This window comes from Acyrthosiphon pisum, chromosome X, assembly GCF_005508785.2.
Source record: "Acyrthosiphon pisum isolate AL4f chromosome X, pea_aphid_22Mar2018_4r6ur, whole genome shotgun sequence".
Taxonomy (NCBI): domain Eukaryota; kingdom Metazoa; phylum Arthropoda; class Insecta; order Hemiptera; family Aphididae; genus Acyrthosiphon; species Acyrthosiphon pisum.
The window spans coordinates 86,527,159-86,551,784 of record NC_042493.1 but is presented as its reverse complement, the minus strand read 5'-3'; the positions used below and the strand labels follow the sequence as shown (position 1 = coordinate 86,551,784).

The window sequence follows — 24,626 nt, the reverse complement described above, 5'->3', positions numbered from 1 at the left end:
TATAATATTATGTGTGTGCACTCGAATTGTAATTCGATTATTTTAATGAAACTTTTGTCATTCGGTGGAGAATGTGCCATTACACACGTCTATACTTACGTAGGTTATCATATTTTAAAACAGAACGATGGTGTGTGTGTGTGTGTGTGTGTGTGTGTTTTTGTGTCTTTTTTCGCGAGCGTGCACGCATGAGAGTTTTAGAGAGAGAAAGTGAGTGAAAAGGGATCCGGTTTCCTCATAAATTTATTAAATAACTACCTACTCACTAAAAGTCTAATTCATGTTTTAAAGTTAAACAACTGCGGTGGTTGAGAATCGCCTTATATAGGGGCGAATGAAAATCACTTTAGGTTCTACGCCAAGTTTTCGTTTAGCCGTGCCTTTCAATTTGAACTGCTATACATAGTAATAAGCTATAAGAAACATGAGAATTCTCGTGCCACACAGACGGGTGGTCTCTGTCTTCAGACATATTTAACTACAACTCGAAAATGGCTCCTTGCGTCTTATAAAATTATAATTTGCCACAATCGAACTTTTTCATAGAGTTATATTACTCTATAGGTGCGTATTGTGTTCTTGTATACGAAAGGCGTAACAACTAGAAGTTGTTTGAAGTCATGCATACTATTTGAAATTTGAATGGCTTAAATATATAATGTGTACACGTCATTTATTATTACTTATCATAAAATAGACTTCTGACTTTAGTCGTAAAGTGCTGCAGTTCGTTATAATTTGTATCCCAAAACATTACTATGAATTGTAATGTCTTAACAACAATATAACTGTAGTCTGTAATACAGAGAAGTAACGACAATTTTCTAAGTTTATAAAATATAATATTGTATAACATATGTTTGGTTTTAAAAAAATCTTAATTTGATGAGAAAAAATAAATTAAGAAAGATCAATCGGCAAGCGTGTTAAATTCGTGGTTTTTAAACGTATTTTAATATTTTAACGCAATAAAATATAATATTCCACGCACAATAATTTATTTATATAGTCAGACAGACAGCATTTTGTAATGATAATATAATAATAATATTTTTAAACAAAAAATTGGTGTCTGGAACAACAATAAATAAATATTTTAATATCAACAATCGTAATAATTATGTACTGGCAACTAACGGAAGCACCGACACAACGGAGGTATAGGGGCTCTAAACTTATGTTTAGAAATCTAAAACCAGGACATTATGATAATTCAGTCCGTTTGAAATTATATCTATTTTTTTGTCACTTCACAGTCAGCCAATATTTAGGTGAACGATACTTTCTAGAATTTTTAAAATAATTAAAAGAAATACCCCATTTATGGGTAACCTACCTACTATGTAAATCAAAAATTTATTTTCGCATATTCCTATTCGGGTAATTATTCTAAAATATAATTATTTTTGAAATTTTTACCTAAACGTATATTATTTTTCAGGCGGAAAAATTGATTTGATACCGTATTATAAAATAACATTAAAACATGTATAGGAATAAATCTCAGCCAAATATCTACATACACACATTAATACATCATACACGGTAAAGCGTTCCTCTATTCACATGTGTAGGTTGTACACATTAAACAAGCTTTAGTGCCTGTCTTAAAGTTGACATATTATTTGATTAATAATTAATGCATAGCTAGTTTCTATACTTCAACATGACCGCGAACCGATCTTTCACTTGATTTATATTTCAACGATATACCTATATGTATCGGTGTTGGATAAGTTACTTGACTTTTTACTTATAGATAAATGTAATGAAGTTACTTTCAGAGCTTGCCATCGCCATAATAACGTTATATTTGACAAAAAAAACCGATTGAAATTTTCAAACGTAATTATAACGAAAAGTGATAATCAAAAATAATTAAATACCGCAATTAAAAACATAACGACTAACAAAATATATTAAATATCATTAAACACAACACAAAACGTAATTTATAGAATATCATTGAACAAAAAATAACGCAAACGAAATAATTTAAAATCCATTAATTTAAAAGTTATATTGGTTTCGTAGATATATCTATTTCATGCATACGGACATTTGGTTATAATATTATATTCCGTATCCGGACCATTACCTGCTCGCATTAGTTATTATTAATAAATTTAATAGGTATTAACACTATTCTAAATAACGATAAACGCAAAACTTGTATAACGTTTTAATTCTGAATAACGATAACCGCAGAACTTGGATAACATTTTAATTATAAATAACATAAAACGGAATTTTTTTCAAACGCAAGCCCTGGTTACTTTACTCGTTACTCAAATAAAATTTTAATGAAGTTATTTTACTTTTCTATTCAAAACGTTACTTTCTCGTTGTAAAAAAAATAATAATACCTTAGCAATTTCCTGTCGTTCTCATGCAACATAATTATAAGATATACACTATAATAAAAATAAATAATTGTAAAAATATGTACATTAAAAATAAATAGGTAACAATTATAAAGAAAAATCTATTGTATATTACTTACACTGAATTTATAATATGACTACTAGCATTGATTACGAATAGTAATTATAATCAATGATACTAGCTAAGTGTTAACAGCATAGACATGACAATATTTTTATATAGTATATGTGTGAATAGTGCTTAGATGTAGTTTATAGGAATTAATAGTTAATAGGAAATCAGTATCGTATAAAACCTCAGTTTACGCTAGATATTCATAGGAAACGTTCTGAGTACCTCTTTAGAGGAATTTAATTAAATAATAAATTTAATTGACTTTTCTCGTAAACTACGGTGCAAGTAGACATGTCAAAGTTATTGAAAACTAAATTGTATTGATTTAAAATTAAATATAATATGTAATATATTTAATATAGATTATAGACATATTTTATAGTATTATTTTTTTTTCAATTCATAATTGAATATGAATACCATTTATTATAGAAATTAACACATTTTAACAATTTATCAATAATAATTATATGGTTTATCAACCTCCTGTAGGAAATAAGGCTTGTGTTGGAGGTTGAGAGTTATAGTAGTGCACATTTTTTATTAGTACTAAACAAGTCGAAACAGTAATGTGTTATACATTTATAAAAAGTAATTTCCATTAAATTTTCGGTACTTGGAAATAATTCCAATGAAATTGCCTAACACGTTATAAACAAAGTGACGCCATTACAGTAACGTGTTACTTTCGTTACATTACTACCCAACACCGATATGTACTAACTGTAATTGCTTATGTCTCTTACACAAAACGAGCAAAATACAGAGTGAATCACCAAGCGTGCTTATCGCTCACCCCCATTTTCCCTTTAATAATGAAGTTATTATTATTATTTCGATTTTTTAAATTTTTAAATTTTCTTAGAATATTTTTGGAATTTTTTAATTTTTTGTACTAACTAAAGAGTTGTGACACATACTTTCTGTTTTTCATATGAGAACCCCGTATTAGATTGTGAATTATTTACCACGAAAATTTTTATGAAAATGTTGACATTTCAGAATCAAAATAAAATTCAAACGTGTAGTTATTGAATTATTTAATTGTGTGTACAATAGGTCCGTGATAATGGGTTTGGAAAACATAAATGAGGTTCTATTAATATGGTATAAGTGTATTAAAAATGTTGGTGATTAATATTTATTTAGAGATATCCATAAGTACAACCCAAAATAATATGTAAAAATGGTCCTAGTAATATACATTAGTAGTGACGTACCTACATTTCATGAACATTTTTTGTTCTGAACAATTTCGTGTTTTTTTTTTCTTCAAAAAATTTAAAATCATGAAAATTGTATAATTTCTTATCAAACGAATTCCTTAGTATTATAATATAGTTATAAATGTATAATGTATTTAACCTATATTGTTATATTTAAAACTGTTTACTTGTAATTTTTATTAACATTTACCCTTTTAATATTATTTCTATAGTAGGTATCTGGTAAATACCTACTACTAAATATAATATAGAATATCCAAAATACAAACAAATTTATCTTGGTAGTAAATTTGCATTCTAATCTACTGTAAAAAAAATTTAATTTTTTCTTCAGTATAAATTATGAGTATGTAAACGTTTTCCTACATTTATTGATTTTTCCTTTTTTGATATTTTTTGTTTGAGTTATTTCCACAATTGTACACAAACTGTTTTTTGTAAGTGTTATTCTTTATTACAATTTAAATGTTATATAGTTTTAACACAAGACCACAGGTCAGAACTATTTATAATTGATAAATGTTTTTTTTTTTTTTTTAACGTGTAAATTGTAGGTATAGACACCTCTAAGCGTATTTTAATTTTATTTAATATTCACAGTAGTTTAATTCCTAGTTAAATCATTAACAATTAATTAACATACCAATGTGCAACCTCGAAAATAATGATTTTAAAATAAATACATTAAAAAACAAAATTTTCAAAGAAAGTTGAAAATTCTTAAGCTTACATATCTAGATATTAATTCCAATATTAGATACATCTGTTTTATATTTATGTAAAATCACTTTTGATGTCTATTACTATCTTTAGAATAAACATTTTAATTACAGAAACTAGGTACTCATTCTAATTTTTAACTAGGTAGATAAACATTTTTTGAATAAATTCCACTTAATAATTTATAGCGAAAAACGGGGATTTTCATTTGAAAAATATATCAGCACAGAATACTAACACAAAAATAAATTAAGGAATCGAAAAAACGGTCTTTGAGTATATTATTTAATAGTACCAAATTAGAATTTGAATAATTTCATTATGAAAAAAAAAATATGAGTGAGCATGCATGGTGAATCACTCTGTATATAATATATTAGCTTATAGTTTCATCAAAACGTCTACTGTGAATAATTAGTTAATTATTGTTTGTATGCTAATATATGGTTAACCTACATGATATTTTTGCAATACATAATAATTTTTTTAGGTAAAATTTAAGTCGAAACTAAGCACTAAGACATTGTGAAAAATTGTATTTACGACGAATATATTTTATACTTCTCACTAACTTTTAACGTTTCCTAGACAATTCTCGGTCGCAAAACATCAAGAACAATATTGTTTCGTGTCGTCGCATGAAATTCCTTACCCACTTATAATGACGTTATACAATATAATATTCTACCTCCACATAGTCGATAACGATTTTTTTTTCATGTAAGTCCGAACTACATTTATTCGCGAAAAACATACATTGTGCTCGCGTGTGTGCATGTGTGATGCACGCGTGTCCTAGCACAGAGGTGCTCGCAAGGAAATATGATAAAAATGTAACGTCTAAAGGTATACGTTTACTATTTAATACGAAATATGTTGTTATATTAGGCAGGTTCAACGAACAAGGACGATAATTTTGCTCTGATAACGGCACAAACGGCGTCATCGTTGCATGCCATCAAAAATATTAATCAAGAGCAGATAGTATTATATAGTGCATTGTTATTAAACACGTTGAAAAATATATCACAGGACTGTGTAATACAATAAAGAAGCTGTTTCTCTTCACGGCAATCAACCTTGTTCCTCGTATTTTCTGCTCCCCTGCTGTATAAGGTCATCGTTCGTTATATTTTCGAAAATTGAATTATACGCATAGTCGAATAATATATACCCACGGCAGAGGTAATATTGTACCTACACTTTTATGAATACTTCTTTATTTTTCAAATATTAGTACTTATTAGATTTATTATTCACTGTATCATAGCATTTTTAAATGAACTATCCGAATTCATGCATATGCAGTTTGGTTTTGTCGAAAATTCTAAATGGTATAATATACGATGCATTATAGCCGGTGTATCTCGTTTGAGTGTATCTCAGTTTTAGCGTACCTCAGTTCACAGACAAAACGGCGTCAGCGCACCTAGTTTGTGTAATAATTCGACCTAGATCTAGTCTCAAGTCACGGATTGGATTTCGCACTTGGTAAATATTTTTAACGTGGTTTAAACGACTTGCTCTCTAAACTTTTCTGACATCTCTAAAAACAATTTCTGAGATTTTCGTCAAATTCAATTGAGTAGTTTTCGAGTATATAAGCTAGTAAGCTAAACATATACATATGGTTTGAAGATATAGTTTCTTTATTCGAGGCTATGTAAACGTGACGACCTGATCTGCCCGAGTAACCAATGGCAACCATTTATTACAAAAAAAAAATACAAGGTTCTACTATTACTTTTATAATCTGCAACCAATTCCAACCATTTGTAAGCAAAAAAAATGTTTCAATTCTTTCTTATCGCATATCTAGATCATTGGAGGAATCACTATCAAATCCGTACGTTTTGTAATTTTTTGAGATGTTGCGATGAGTGAGTGAGTTAGTCGATATTGTATTCCTTATAATATTATCATATAATATAAATTATAAATTAATTTAGTACGGCATGGCACTTATATACACCTGTTCGAGATTCATATATTAAAAAATATTGTAAGTTTGTAACCTATAGGTTTTAATACAAAATAAATATTTGTAAGAATGTAAATAACTAGGTAGTATACAAGAAGTTAACCATTTGTTGGTTGCTATCGATCAAATTTGATTCTAAATTATATAAGAACATTTAGTTTATTGACACATTAAAAAAAACATTAAATAAACATAAAATACCTTCATCTTATTTGGAGTAAAGACGTAAAGTAAAATGAAACAATATTTATCTAAATTATCTTCACACCAAGTAGTTAATTTATTAAATTTCGTTTTTTATTTAATTTAAATCTGCATTTATGTTTAATACGCAAAGATCAGATATTTACCAGTAGAGTAATATGGACAACTTTCTAGAAAATATTTTATTTCTTAAATTTAATCTTAAGCATTTCTTATTTTATTTTATAATATTTGCTAATAAGAAAAACATCAATAATTTAAAGCAGAGTTAAATTGAAGTAAAAAATATTTGCTTCAAAAAATACAAACAATTTTTCGTTTTGTTAAAATATTTTTTTATTTCCAATATTTATGGATTTTTATGTAAATTGTAATTTAGTTTTCTAAAATAGCAAAAATTATAAATAAAGTGCAAAAGTAGATGAAGTGAATTTTTGTAAACGAGACCGATTTCTAACTTGAAGACGAATAGGTATTTCCAAAAAATAAAACAAATAACGTTTGTATACTCAGCCTATAGAAAATTTAATAAATCCATAACTTTGTTAATACCAGATATTTAAATAACAACAGTCAACAAGTATTGATTCTTATGTAAATTTATGTTAATAAATATCAATGCAGTTAATTATTTTCCTATTAATATTATTTATTATTTATTCAAAAATAAAATAAAATAATTAATGTACAAATCTTCCATATGTGTGGGTGTATGTGGTTTTGAGTGGGAGGGTAAAATAAATGTGCAAGGACGGAAATAATATGTTAAATGGACAGGAGTGCTGATAAACCTTGCTACGGCTCTGCCCATAAATTAACAATTTTTCATAAAATTATTTTCTTATTTTGTTTTAATTAAAAAAATTAATCACCATAGTCTTGAAACATTTTGAGTTAATTATAGACATTTTCAATTTTCAATTTTTTTTAGTTTTTCTCTATAAATATTGATAAAAAAATTTCACTCTGTCCAAAGGCTTGAAAATTGAACACAAGGTTTCCCATATGTTTTTATAATAGTAATTGAAAATATTATAGACAATAGATACCTACATAGACACGATGATTCTTTTTAAATTTTCATTTAATGTTCGAATTGTGCATAATTCATCAATATCAAAATATTTATTGAATTAATGTTAAATTTGTCTATAGTCAGTTTGTATATATTATGGTCATTTAATAAAATGTTTATCATATATAGTTGTTAATACTATAAAGTATCAAGGTTAGATTAGTTTCAATATTTAAACGAACAATAACAATTTTAATTATTATGTTGTAATTTAAAAATATTATTCGTGGGTACCTGAACATTTGAAAGTAGGTATATTACTATATTTTATTTACACAATGACATTTTCAAATGCAATGTTTTCGTTTATTCAACCTCTACTTTTTTACAAATAGGAAAACAAATTACTTTAATAGCAATATCATAAAACAATAAAATATACTTATAGTAATTAGACCTTCTTCGCAAAGAATTGTTCTTCGCATGCGTTTATAATAAATTATAAACAATGATTTTATATAATTGAGTTCAAATTTAAGACATCCATTATCATTGAGTATAATATATTGTATGGGGACGAGGTGGCCGAGCGGTCAACGCGTCGGCTGCGGTGCTCGCAGTCACGGGTTCGATCCCCGGTCACTGGGTGGCATTTTTCTCCGGGCAAGTCACGGTGTCCGGAGAACAAGTGCCGCCATCCCCCACTCCGGGGCATGGCAGATACCTACGGGTGCCCCATTCAAAAATTCTGCCAAAATACACCCACGTGTAACACACCCCTACCGTCAAAAAAAAAAAAAAAAAACCTACTGTTCCACCCCTCCTCCCAATGGCCTAAGTTGCCGCGGGATAATTAATAATAAAAAAAAAAAAAAAAAAAATATATTGTAATATATTGTATTATCTACACACGATGCCTAAGGCAACAGCAGAGTAGCACCTACCCATTTGACCAACTTTGTTTTTTAAAGCCATTATTCATAGGTGAAAATTATTTCAGTGATCTCGTTTAGGAGTCAATCAGATAATATTTAATTTTAATGTTACATTGTTTTGTTTATTCGCTTATTAATCATTATTCAGCATTGCGTAAAAAAAAAAAAACAATTAAAATTATTTTAAAAGCCTACCTTTAGAAATGTATATTATTCGTGTATTTTAATATGTAATAACAATTTTACACTCGATGATAGATCAAACTAAATGTTATCATCATAGGCAGGTTGGGTTATAAATTAGGTATAATATTTTTTTTAATTATAAATTCTTAGTTTGAATTATAAAAATTGTATTTTTTTAAACATTGTTCTGTAGTTAAGTATATGTTTTAAATGATAAAATCTACGCTTATGCGGTAAATACTGTGGACATCGTTGACGTTACATTTCTTTGAATAATTTATATTTTAATCAATATTCATTAAATATAGTGCTGAGGTATAAACTTAATAATAATATACTTACAGCTGTTTCTTAAAAAAAAAAGTTTTTCGTTGAATTTCTTACTATTATAACAGAATATTATAGGTACAATAGTGAACATACGATAATATGTATTACCAGCTATATATTTTTAAGACCCAATTTTGAACCATCACATGTAAATGATGTTCAAGCATTTTAAATTCAGACTTCAGTATTTAATTGATTAAACATTTTATGTCATTCTAATAATAATCGTTTCCATTATAATATAAATCGTGGTTTTCAGATGAATGGGTTGACCCTAACTGTCAAACAAGGTACCTTACCACCGTTTTCAATATCATTTTTACCTTATCTTAAATAGGTATGAAGGCAGTCGTTCTAATCGACTACAATATTATGATGAAAATTATTACCCCAAAGTTTTAACCCTGAAAGGCTGAGCTTTTCCCGGACCAGCCACAGTACGTTGATACTGTAAGAGTGTTAAGTGTTTGATCGTCTAGTGGTATATTCAAAGCATGATAACTACAATTGGCTTGTGTGACCGATTATATCCAATATATTCACAATTAAATAATAATATTGCCATTTGTTATTATATTATAATAATATATTATACGAGGTAGGTATTACAATTCGTTTTTGTGTATTTTAATAATAATTAAAAACAATAATTATAAAATTATATTATAATAATGTTATATTCTAAGCTGGTTCATACAATCATCCAATATTCGGACGATGAAATAATAATTTAGAGTATAAAAGTATGTTAACTTAAAATATAATCATTAATAGTACAGACAGAAATATAAACTGGGCGTATAATAGTGCTTCGTTTTGCTTCGCTTTCCTCGGCACAAGGGACAAAGCCAATATGTGTATGATTGTTATACATTTGAGAGGATTGATAAATCATCGCGTTCTACAAAAACGATTCTAAAAGGAGTTCAACTTACTAGTTCCTATATGGTGTTTATAAGTGGCTAAAATGACAATTTTAAGTGCTCATAAAAATAATTTATTGAATATATAGTAACATTATATTAATACAAAAATGTCCAAAACTACAAATTGTGCAAAAATAAAACTAAAAATTTACTTATCACAATATAATGTATGATATTTATGTTCTGCATTATATTTTTTGAAAATGTTCAATTCACAAATTGAGCATGTTTTATAGCTGCAGATCGTTAGGTACACATTACATAGTGTATATATTTTTTAATTAAAATGATACAATATTTAAGTAGATTGTATAAGGTTTGTCTTTATAGTAAGTAATTAAAATGTTAAATGTTTAAAAGAAAATTATGAGTATAATACAAATATCTTGCACATAATTTAGATGCCCAAACATATAAATTAAATAATACAAATTTAAAAAATATGACCTGGAAGTAGCTCTGATTTAGATTTATTTGAGTGAACCTCATCATTGAATAGGTAATTAATACACCTGGTGTGTTCCGTTACGGATATGTTAAATTTGAATTCAATGATAAATCATTGCATATAAAAAATGATTCGGGGTAGAAACGGAATATCAGCCTCAATTTATGTAGAATATTTTTTTTTATTTATTTAAATTAGGTACAATTAATCAGTGCAGCGACCAGACAAGTTAACTTTTTTTCGGAAATTTAATTTTTAACTTTTTAAAATAAATCAAAAAATTCCTTTCAAATACAATTCATACCGATGTAAGACCATTCAATATAAACTGAAATGACAGTAATAATAACTTGTCTTGGTTCATAATTTTAGTGTAAAATCCGCAGGCAAGTCCTGCAGACTTATCTGACAGTTGCACCGAACATCGCTTTAAATAATGAATAAAATAATTGTATGATTATAACAACGGGTTATGTTGCTCATGATATAATAATAATTATTAATGATTTTAAATATCAATAAAATATCATTATGTTTATTAGCTTACAGTTTATACCTAGGTACCTATTATTGCATGGGTGTGATTCGTACTTTATAACCTCGTGGCTGGTTACTATAACCGTTATATTACTATGTTTCCTAATAGGTTAGGAATGATAAATATAGAATTTGAGCTATTAATTAATTTGTGTGAAAAGTTCAGTTAGCCTATGTTATATTTCTATTTGAACTAATATTGTTATTTATTCCATTGTTATAGTTACCTACCTACTAATCATGCGTTTATTGAGTTTTTCGACAGTTAATATTTTATAACTCAATAAGTACCTTCCTAATATTATAGATCAAATGTGGTATGTTGTTTATTAATATAATATAGATTTCTTGATTTTCCTGGAGTTCTTTTTTTATTGTTATTCCTTTAAATGAATAAGTACCTTTTACCTATAATATGCATTTTTACAGAATCAATAGGCATTAACTATATTATGGCTATAAAAATGAGATATAAAAATGTGTAAATATTTGATTTGTATCAAAGATTTACTAATTTATTTATCAACTTTTAGAAGAAATCATTAAGTTTAATTTACTTAAAAAATCAAAAGCATAGTGTTTCTTCAAAGGTGGAAATACCAGTTAAATAATTTATAAAATATAGTCAGCACAGAGCAGATGCGTTAGATTTTTATGGTCAGCAGTGAAAGGGTTAACCTATGATAAAATAATTCCATATTTAACCATAATCTTAAATTTTTAGGAGTTACAATTAATAATTGTATGAATTTTTAATTACAGAACCATTTACTTAATATTTTTTGTGATTTTGACATAGGTAATCGTAATCAATAACATAAATGAACAAATCGTTTAAAAATAATCGAAAATGTAAAAACTATAGTGAAATTTAAATAAGCCAAAATATAATACACATAGTTATAATGAGCCAAAATATTTCGAAAATTCCTTCATGTCTAGAAAATGATAGTTTCTTAAAAGTTAATTTTAGTTATTAAACACTTTTTTAATAATTGTTAAATTTTTATAAGTGTATCTTTTTTAAAAAATTATTATAAAAAATGTGCTTATTAAGTATTATTAATATTAATATTTATATACGAGTTTTCCTATCTTAAATCTTAATATATATTTTTTTCTATAAAAACGATTGTACCTACTACCTATATATATTTTAATTGTTATTAAATATAATCCTTGGCATCTTTGCCATAGGTACTAGGTAGGTCACTAAATTTTAAATTACCTACATAATTTAAGTCAATCACATGGTATATTTAAAATTTGATTGTAGTATTTATTATCCATTGTTTATACTTAATAATATACCTAAGTGTTATACAGTGCAACACATTTTATATAAGTAATATAAAACGTTAAAATACGCAGTCTAATTATTGGCTATTGCATATAATTAGATCATTTTGAATGACGAAAACAAAGCTTAGAAATATACTTAAAAATATAATACTTTGAAAAACTGTACATTTAATTATAACTACTACACTAATGTGCAGCCTTTATATAAATACCTATCTATACAATAAATTTAATTCGTTAGAAATAGGCTTATAAAACGTGAGTAGGGTAAGAAAAACAACGGGGATCTTTCTTAATAAGTCCAAGCAATCAATCAGCCCGCCAAACAAACCAATTTAAAAGTGACTAAACCTCTAACGTTTTAAATTGTAATCAATATAAACATTATACACTGTTGTTGAAGAAAAAAAAATAATTGATGTATGTTTTTGTAGAGCTTTTATTGTTTTGACTCTGTTTTTTTACATTCTATTATGTTCATTCTGGGTTTAATGAACGAAACTAAAAAATCGTTTAATTCCAAAGATCCAAACAATTAATTTCGTTAGTCGAAATCAGTAAAACTTTATTATTGTCATTTGAAATAATCGCAGAGCGCGTAACCCCGTGGTCCTCTTATGAAAATTTAATGATAATAATATTATGATTATAATATATATATTTTTTTTCCGTTTTCTGTCATAACTGAGAAAATGACAAAATTAATCATAGCCATGGATTCTAAGGTCGAGGAGAGTTTATTACCATGGTTCATGAACAGACCATTTATGTAAATTAATATTCAACGCAAGTGGCTTTTAAAAATATTTATGTTATTCGGTTTTAATTTAAAATTGGGTTTTCTCAAAAAAAAAAAAAAATGCACCTCGCATAATTTTCAAGATTAACAAAATTAAATTTTTTTTCAGTATCGCGAAGAAGAAAAAATAATAATGTTACAACTGTAATAATTATGTTAAAACGATTGGGGGAGCAATGTCAGTTATTTGTTTATTAGAGCCGGCAGCAGTGACCCGTTAAAATGTAAAATATAATATTTTAATCAAATCGTATCACTTTCACTGAAGGTTTCTTTAGTCATTCTGTCGTTTTCCAGCTCGTGTGTTTGACGACCGCGTGGGCTCGGATTTGCAATGCAATTTTTTTTTCTACAACCCTCGACATGATTATTTCCCAACCATACAAATGCGATTCAAGCACACGCACGATTCAAATAATCAAATTATATAGGTAACAGATATTTGTCAGTTACATGATATTTCGTATAGTAGATACAATTCATATAATATGTGACAATTCTTGACGTTTATCAAAAAGATAAAAAGTTATTATCTAATTAGGTAGGTACCTCGATACGGTTCTTTACTTTTTGATAATGAAATAAATATTGTCGTAGGTTGTCTTATTGTTAGGTAGACATTATCTGCACGCAATTTTTAACCATTGTCATAAATTACCGATTTTTCAATAAAGCTCGTTTGGACTTATTAATTTGCACTTATACTTTGATAAATTAAAGAAAAGCCAACTACGTATTAATTTATACTATAATCAAGACTTAGTAGCACAATTAATTTTCATATAAGCGTTCAATTGACACCAACAACACAGTTTAAAAGCAATATTCTTTATTTTTCTTAATCGCATAAAAAACAATATAACTAATTTTTATTCAAACACGCCTTTCGCATCTATAACTACCTATATCTTGATAATTATAGTTACTTTATAGGAACAGAACAAATCGTTCTAATTTCTTGGAACGCTATAATAATAACAATAATTATATAATATAATATAATTATTTATAACTTATATCATTGATTATACATAGTATAATATTATACTATGTATAATCAATGCTTATATTATATTATAATGTATTCCGCTGGGAGGCCTCTTCACTCTGTCTTTTCTTTCTACGTCATTATTTATTATTTTTATTACTTAAGTGTATTATTATAATTTTTGTAGATGGCATTATATGGAATTTTGAGAAAAAAACACATTATAAAAAATATTATACCTAAAATACTGTTTTATATAGATATATTTATATTATTATATATAGTTTTATACAGATAATAATTATTAACAACTTAATATTAGTAATTATTGATAATAATAATACTAATGTATTACCCCGTGACGATAATATGATATTATAATTAAGTTATGATAGTATTGGTCGGGCGAAAAAATATCCACAGCAAATGTTATCAAACCGTGTATCGATTAAAAAAACACAATATGCAAAGAAGATAATAAAGACGTAAAGACGAGTCGACGGAGAAAAAATTTAAAAAAATTAATCGCCCCCGGGTGGGCTCGAACCACCAACCTTTCGGTTAACAGCCGAACGCGCTAGCCATTGCGCCACGGAGGCCCATGTTTTTCTTCATAGTTCAAACATTATTTAGCATAGTTTATGCCGACTCTAATCTTAAGTATTTTAGTTTTTATAACAAAACCAAATTTATCAGTCGAAACCAGGGCTTGCATTTGAAAAAAAATTTCGTCTTATGTTATTTACAATTAAAACGTTACACAATTTTTGCGTTTATCGTTATTTAGAACTGAAACGTTCTACAAGTTTGGCGTTTATTGTTAATTAAAATAGAATTATTAGACTATTAATAACTAATGTAGGTAGGTATGGCCTGGAATACGGAATATAATATAATCAATTCTTAGATTCTTAGATTGTTTGCATGAAATAAATGTTTCTACGAAACCAATTATCGGTATAACTATTATAGACCTTTTAAATGAATAAATTTTAAAATATTTTGTTTTGTGTTATTTTTCGTTCAATGATATTCTATAAATTACGTTTTGCGTTAAGTTTTGTTTTGCGGTATTTAATTATTTTTTAATTTACGCTTTCCGTTATAATTACGTTTACAAATTTCAACAGTTTTTTTGTCAAATATAACGGTATAGGTATACCTATGATTATAATCATAACATTATTATAACGTTTGCAAGCCCTGGTCGAAACTATTTACAAAATGCAACCACAGATATACTCGCCGTTTGAGATTTAATAACAGAGGTAAAGTTACCTATTAGTGGCGTAGTAAGTATAAAAATTCGGCGCCAAAAAATTTTATATGCCAGTTAAAACTACATTTAAGGGGATTGGTGGCGGTGATTTCCTGTCTTTGTCTAACACACGCGCAACATAAGAATTTAGACGTGTTTTTTGTCCAGCGTACCGATTAATAAAGTGAAGCGATAAGAATTCTCAAAACAGATTTGAAATTGTCATCAAGTCTACTTGAGATCGATCAGTCTACATTTTTGATTTTTTTGATTTACACTGCTCCAAAAAATGAAATTGTTTTAATTACTCTTTAATAATACAATAATTTTAGAATTTTGAAGCATAATATAAAATATGTGGACTGACCGATCTCAAATAGACTTGACGACAAATTCAAATTTGTTTTCAGCATTTTAAATATTTGTGAACATATTTTATCATAAGTACGTCGAATAAAATATTTTTGAAGACTTATTATTATTAGACACATAGATTAATATCAGTGATTTTAAAGAACAAAATGGTCGTCACCAAACATTATTGACTATTGTTCGTTATAGATAGCTATTAATAATGATTTTGACCTTAATGATATAAAAAAGAAAAAAGCACGTACTCTCCAACTTTTGTAAGTTATTACAATTCACTGTAAGTTCTGTAACATTACTGTTTTCTTTTGCAACGAGTTAAAAATCGGCTAACCCGTGTGCTACGAAATTATATTTGATGGTTAATATATCGATTTTTAATATCGAACAGAATACATCGATCTAGCACCTACGACCGAACAATTGAATATTGTCGGGAGTCCTGGAGGAGCTTTCGTGGGTCTTAAATGCAATCGTGTCTCCCTAAAAAGTAAAAACAAATAATACACAAAATGTGAAATAATTATCACACAATATATAATTATAAACTTAAAACGTTTAACAAATAAAACAGCGCACATGACTTTTCGATATTTTTAAATTTATTTAAACACACTGAACGACGTATGAGGAACATTGTGCCATATTTTCCTAATAGATCTTTTCATTCAATGCATTGAAATTGTTATAAATTATAATATATTGTCTTGTATAATTTAAAACTTAATATTTATACAGTGGCGTCATTTGGGGGGTGGCAGGGTGGGCATTTGCCCCCTCCTTGTCATTAGCGGGCCGCTGTCGGGCCGGGTATGGGCTAGTTTTGGGCCTTTATATAGTAGCTAATAGATAATTTATTTAAGTAACCTCTACATATATGTATTAATTATTTAGTTATTGTTATCTCTCAAAAAAATGTAATGGGTTACTTACCTGCATGCTTATGATGTCAACCTTTGATACTAACTAGTAAGTATACAATTATGTATAAGGAGGGTATTTGTATTGAGATAAAAATGCAATATTGTAATGTAATGTAATGTAAATGTTAGCGAGCTTTTTTTTCAGTTTTATTTTGGGCCGGTCAAAAATTTTGCCCCCCCCTCTCAAAAACTGAAATGACGCCACTGTATTTATAGTGTATGGTAGCCAGTTGCACATCTTAAAGATATGTCAGAGTCTTACTAATTTTCCATGCTGTGAGTTATGATAGCCGTACGTATGATTTCTAAAAAATTAAAAAAACACTTAATGGCCCGTGCTACATATTGTTTCTTAAAAGACCTACGTAGTTGTATGATATTTCTAATTTCTATAATATTCATCACGAAAACACTTTGTAAATTGTATTATTAATTTTTCAATATGTATAATAATATACGTACCTAACATTAATATTACTAAAGTTTTATATTTTTCAAGATAGTTTCGCAAAATGTTCAGCATTGATCAATACCGTTATTAAACAATAAGGCTAAGGTACGATGTTTGAAATGCAATAAATTCCATACGACTTTAAAAAGAAATATAATTTATTTTTGATCACAAATATAGGTACATATTATATTATATAATATTTAATATTCAAGTAGCTACATATATATAATTTTATCTGAATAATCGTAACCTAATGGTCAATATGAATATTATATCAACCGATTCATACCTATATTTTTCTCTTCTACAGCAAAGTAAATTCTAAGTTCATAGTAACCAGACTGATAGAGGAAAAAGATTTAATTTACAAATATGTGCGATATTAAAAATTCTTCAGACGTCTGGATATTGACAATTATTATTGCATACAGTTACATCTCTGCATTGGTATGTACATCGTGGCATCGTTATTAATATAATATCATTTCTCTGGGAACCATATTATTATAACTATTTTTCAGCACGTATATGTCCATTTCACTTATATTTCGGTTGACCACTATATATTCGTTGGTATATACATAGTTAATTATATAATAAAGGGTATTTAATATTACAAGTAATAATAACTTTTATACCTACCAAAAATAATTAATGGGCTGTATTCCCACGGGGAGAGAGGCTGGCAAACACTTTAGTTTTTGTTTGTATACTATTATATATTTTTATTGTTTACTATCTTGTTTCTCTATATATTATTACCTATATATTATTGTTTATTTATTTACCACGCTTATAAAGCGATAATGATGTTAGTGTAATATTTATCTAAATTAGGTAATATATAATTATTTTTTTCTTAATTATTATAATAATATAATTACAAGAAATATAATTAAATTTAATCATTATGGTTAAAAGAAGTTTGTAAGTTTTTTAGGGGATTAATTTAAATAATTAAATTAATCGTAATCTGTTCACCCACTGAACTGCAGATTATTAATCATATTATTACAAGTACCTACCTACTTACCAACTGCGGGCTAGATAGTACAAATGGATTTTGTACTTTTGTCTTTTGTAGTTATGTACCTATACTTATTAGTTATTACTACTCCACTTTCCGTGGCTCCAAATTCTGACATGGGCAGCTTCCCCCAACTTAAAAACACTCGTTATACATCCGTTATATTTTTGACAACTTTTAGAGGTGAGATTTCAGGTAACTATATACTTATACTAAAAAAAGTGAACTAACTATTTATCAATTTATCTACAGAATGAAGGCCAATTTTTTCCTTTTTACATCATTTGACAGCTTCACGTCAATCGACCATTTGAGTTACACCTAAAGACTTTCCATTACTTTCTGTAATGTAATTTGTGTGTAGGGCTTATAGTCAATTCACAAAGCTTTTTAAGCTCAGCATGTTCACCTTGACATTATTTTCTTTTGTTAAAAGTGTATTTAAATTTTAAACCTTATAATCATGCTCTAATAACTTTATAAATATTAATTGTAGATTTAAATATCCTCAACTTACAAGATTACACGATTAGTTAAAAATATTATTAAGATATAAGTATTTGGTACATATATTATATAATATATAATATATATACATATATACATATTTTTAATTATTTAAATTTTGATTTGTTTAGCCAGTAATTTTAGTATACGGTTCATCATTGCAGTCGTCTAAATTTAATTTTAAATTTTAAACTGAAATTTATGCTCACGTTTATCATAAAAGCTAAAAAAAAAAAATTAATTCAAAAAATACATGTTTTATAGTAAAGCTAGGTAGTTCCACTAAAAAATAGTTTGTCAAATGTTCATTCAAAATAAATATTCATTATTTCACTGTCTAATGTATAATTATAGTACCTAGGTTGTAGGTATAATAAAAAAAAAAAACCAGTGTAGTATTTCATTATTATGATAATGGCGACGAGTAACCTAATCTCGATTTGTTAAATATATTGATGCATCTTTATTAGATTCTGAGTGGAGTGATTATTTATTATTAATTGATTTTTTCTCATTTTCAGGATCCAAATTTCTCTATTCAAGAGTTTTGAAAAATAATACGCACCTACCGATTCAATTGAAATCTTTTGTGTCTATATATATTTATTATATACTAGCTAATACCACGCACTTTGTTTCCCGTAAAACATGACAAATCTTATAAAAAATTGTGATTGTTCAACTCTTTTTTGGTGCGTAACTCGTTTCAGTAAGTACAGCTCAAACACCCTGATAGGCAATCCGACTATGTCGGATCACGGACAATGTGCGACAGCATATAAAGTAGGCAATCCACTTGTAGTGGATTGCAGACACGCCGATCAGTGACCATAAGTGAAACTCAGCCATCTTTGTAGGCAATGTGTGAAAATTCGATTTGATGCACGATATTGTACCAGATCTGCCCGATAATAAATGGCAACCAATAAAATAATAAATACTTATTTCTGCTATAACCAATAGCAACCATTTATAAACAAAAATTTCCAACTTAAATCTCAACATTTCTGTTTGAGCACCTCCTTGGGTTAGACTTTATTTATAAATGTATGCCTATGACACTCACAAATAATTTGGCTTTCTATTGGTGAAAGAATTTTCAAAATCGATTCAGTAGTTCCAGAGATTACACTCAACAACGTCAAATAACAACTCATCTTTATATTATAGTATATATATTATATAAATATATAATATATGTATTTGCATTTTATAGGCAATATCGACCATTGAGATTATACAATTTTGAAATATTATAATACCTGTAATTAATAATACCATGCCCAGGAGAGGAAATGTTGGTACTTAGAAAATAATGAACTCGCGTGTACGAAATAATACACTACTACACCGATGTCTATATATTATATAATTGAGTTTTATAATAATATAAGATAGAGAATATAATTAATTATTGGCATAGCCAGCAGTCTAGTTATGAACTACAAAGTAGAGACTAGCAGACAGCAGTCATCTCTACATTTTTAAGTAACATAGATAATATTTTTGTCAACTATAATAACTCACCTTATAAATAAATCATAATCATTCAATGTGTTTCAACTCGTACTTCGCTACTCCTGTGATCTTCAATGTAACACCCTTAAGAACGGGATTACTCAAGTGATAGTGTACTGTATAATATTATTACTATTTCAATCAATTATCATTTAATACACGTTATATACGTCGCTATATCTTGTTCGATTGTGTCAGTTTATGAACGCAATTCATACGTTTCGAGGACCTAGAAAATAATATAACTTAGATAACTTTATTTATGTCGATTCAACGACCAGGTTCTCAAGACCGGTTGATGTGGAGGGAATGTCTAGGTAACCAACTACTCCTTAACTGGATAGGATTAGGTACACTTATCGACAGCCACTTTGTTTAAATAATCGAGGAAGATGTGTCATAAGGTCCAAACTTAAAACTAACCAGAGAATACAAATACGAAGTTCGTTCTGGGTGTCTATATAATAATAAAATGCTAATATAGGATCTTTGGATTATTTAAACTGATTGTATAGGTAGTAGGTATTAATAGTAATTATAAAATATGCTGATACACAATAGGTATACCTACTTATTATTTTTGGCATCGATTGTTAGCTTTATAATTTATTTAAAATCTAGTTTATCCCTAATAGGTTACGAATGTTTCGATCGTTTAATAACTAAATAAATAATTATCGCTTTACCTATAATTTCAGTGGATAACCCCATTGTGTTAACAAAATCTGAATTCATGACCAAAAGTCTTACATATTTTATTAGAACATTTTCAATTGGCCTTAAATAATGAATACTGCCTATACATTGTTAATATTATAACCTGTTCATTTCACACATTTCTGGCAAGGATTATGAAATATTATTATAATATAGTCCTAATAATTTTTACGCATCTTAAAGTTAAAATAGAATATTTTAATGGCCAATTTTCATAAAAAAAATTTTTAATTATACACAATATACCTACTTGTAATAATTATAATTCGAGTATCCCTGTGTACCTACTGAGTACCTACATATGATTCTTTTATAACACAGAAAGGGTATAGGAACGTAAATGCACAATATACAATACAATATAATGATGATAAAATATTTAACATACATGCGTTTAGTGTGTACAATTCCAAATGATACTTGACAAAAAGACAAAGAATAAAACTGCATCAGAAATTATGTCTTCATTTATAAAGCAGAACCATTGTTGTTGAATGGTATAATAAAAAGAGTATTAAATGTCTAAACATTTATGTTAAGAAATAATATGTAGGTATAACAGAACGAATGAATTCTATTAGGTAACATTTTTCATATAAAAATACAACACATTCTAAATGTAAAAACCTCGGAATGAATATACGCAATAAAAATGAATAATTTACACGGTTAAACAAAGCTAACTGATTCTCATTACTTGAAAATAAAAAATAAATTCTTTATTTATCACTTTTATACCCTACAATTTCGTTAAAAATGTACACTATTTTTATTATCGTGAGGAGTTCGTTCTTAGAAATCGTCGAAAAAGATCATGGAACAGGATTGAAATAGCAGAAATGATCTAATGAGCTTGGTGCTGGGCACTTATTTCGCTACTCTAACTTTAGTGCAAGTAGTATTTTAGATTCTGAGCGGAGCGAGGAATCTAGTGGTTTTACAATGGTATTTATTTTATTTTATTTTTTTATATCTTGTATACAAAATATCTACCAGAAGGATTGCTTCGATTTCAACATATAGTACCTTATATTTTAACAAATTGAATCAAGATGGTACTTTAGATAGGTTATTTTTCGATTTTATCAATAGTTACTTAATGCCACAGAAAAAACCACCAAAAAATTACGAAAAACCGCTAAAAATGGGATTTTTATTTTTGTCCCGGGAATCCCCAATCACCCCTACATTATCTACCAACTAGATTCACTCTCCTGTAACAAAACAAATATTTAAGTTGATAATTTATGCACGTTTTGTACTTTGAAATATGTCACACAAATACATTTTAAAAAACACATCATTGTGAAATCATTAGGTAGGTACATTGCTCCACTCAGAATCTAATAATTGTTCAAAAATTATTAATGTATTCATATATAATAAATGAACAATATTGATAATTTATAGATAAATTATATTATATTACTTTATTGTGAATCACTACCACAGTACCACCAACATGGCAACATTGGTTAGTAAACACAGGTACATTTTTATAAAATACCGTGTCGCGATGATTTGAAAATGAAATTATACGACAGAATACTCATACGTCTACGACAAACGCAAATGTGAAGTAAAATCAATAAATTATACGTAAATATTATAGTGTTCACTGTACATCGTCGAGCACAATAATATATTATCAACACGTTTATTTTGTTTATAAATATTTATTATAATAATATATAGCTGGCACCTACGCGATAACCTATAAACACGGTCAAAATACAAAACCGTTTTTCCCTCGACATTTTCTTAAATGCGAAAAAGGTTCGAACAACGCAAAGTATAATGTATTCGGTGGGGAATTATTATTATTGTTATCATAATTTTTTTTTCATATTATTATTTTTAGTCGTAATGCGTGAATTTGACGTTGGCACGAACACCGACCGAACATTGCCGATACGGCGGTATAATATATAATAATATACGTAGGTATACCTTGCCGAACCTTTTGTCAATAACATATAATCAAGACGGTTGGCAACTTTACTGTGTTCAGGCGCGAGCACGCGTTTATAATAATATCACACAATCGTACATAGGTACTAACCACCATGACATATCGCTCATAATAATATTACTATATTATCGCAAAAGTCTATCTCGAGTTTTATTTTTTTGATATATTTTATACCTACAGTGCAGTGGTTGAACGATTCCGCCCCGTGTCTTTTTTTTCGATAATCACGTTGATGACGTGATAAAGGCATACCATTATACTATTTTTGTGTACGTATAGTGCGTATACTGACCCAGTAAAAGAGCGGTAACGTAATACAATTGTAGGTAGTGCCTATTAAATGCGTGCAGGTCCAAGCACCCTCTCCCGTCACACGCCCACACAACTTTTTATTATTGTGAATTTCGTTTGATTTAACGAAGTCTAATACTCAGCAGACATACCAGATGACATATAGGCACTTGGGGTAGTTAGTATTTGGAATATTTCTCTGCCGATTAATACTTAAATAAGCTCAATATATCAACGCTCGTCGTAATAAACAAAAAATGTAATTACAATAGAGTTAAATTTGATTGTGCTCATTTTTTCTATGGTGTGCTACGAATATTTGAACGAATTTAAATAAATCAAAGTTTATATTATATTATTACGTAGGCGCAGTACTTTACGAATATTTGGTCAATTTTTTTATATATAACATATTATATAGGTACCTATTCATAGGTCATAAATATTTAAAAAAACATTTTATCGAAATGGTATTGTTACCTATAATATACGCAACACACATATTCGTTAAAATTCTATAAACCGTTTTTACATTCGATTCCATTGTACATTTTTACATAATGTTATGCACAAATTAACAAAATGTTACGTATGTCGTCGAAGTATTTTTTTTTATGATCGTATGCTCTATACTTACTCCAGTATTGAAAAAGGAATTCACGTAATTTAAATGTGTCTAACATAATATATTATATTTTATACATACAAGCTTAAATCAGGGCCTAAAATAAATGAAACTTCGTACTACACTATTTTATAATTTCACATAATTTAATATGAGTTATCACTCTCTAAAAATAAAATATAAGTTAAATTTTTTTTTTTTTTTTTATTTGAAAATTTAACATAACACCTGTCACCTGTATAGAATAATTAAAAGTATAACCTAAAATTATATTTAAAACTGTATTTTTCCAAGTTCAATATTATTTGTTAAATCATATTTTTCTTTGACTTCTTCAAAAACCTCTTGATACCATTCCTGTTTTTTGCATTTGTATGCATTTTAGAAAATCGAGAAGAGTGTTGAGGTAATTAACAATATATTCAATTACATCATTTCGTATTGCAAGAAACGAACGTTCATCAGATACATATGAATTAATAATATGTTTCTTTCTTCTCGATTGTTGACTTTTATCAAATAATTCAATTTTATGCAGTTTAATAATATTTTTATCAAATTCTGAATTATAAGTTACAATTGTGTTTTTTTTGAACATAATATACTCCCATCCATCCAATAATGGACTCACTTTTAAATTTTTAATCATTTGGACAACTGTATTTTTTCTTATTTCTATATCAAATATTAATACATCATCCGTTTGAATTTGCTTTTGAAATCTACTATAAAGATAACCGAGGTCCGTTAAAAAGTAAAACAATATCATCTTATCATAATCTGTCATATTTTTGACACACACACTCACATGTAATTTATCAGTTAATATAAATATAACCATAGATTAAAATTTAAAATTCAAATTCAAA

At 27.5% G+C, this 24,626-nt stretch overlaps 1 non-coding gene across 1 annotated transcript; it reads right to left on the bottom strand.

Moving 5' to 3' along the window:
* Positions 1-14,622: 14,622 nt before the first annotated feature.
* TRNAN-GUU lies at positions 14,623-14,695 on the bottom strand. Its single transcript has one exon. It is a non-coding gene; the product is annotated as a tRNA-Asn (tRNA).
* Between the last annotated feature and the right edge of the window lie 9,931 nt (positions 14,696-24,626).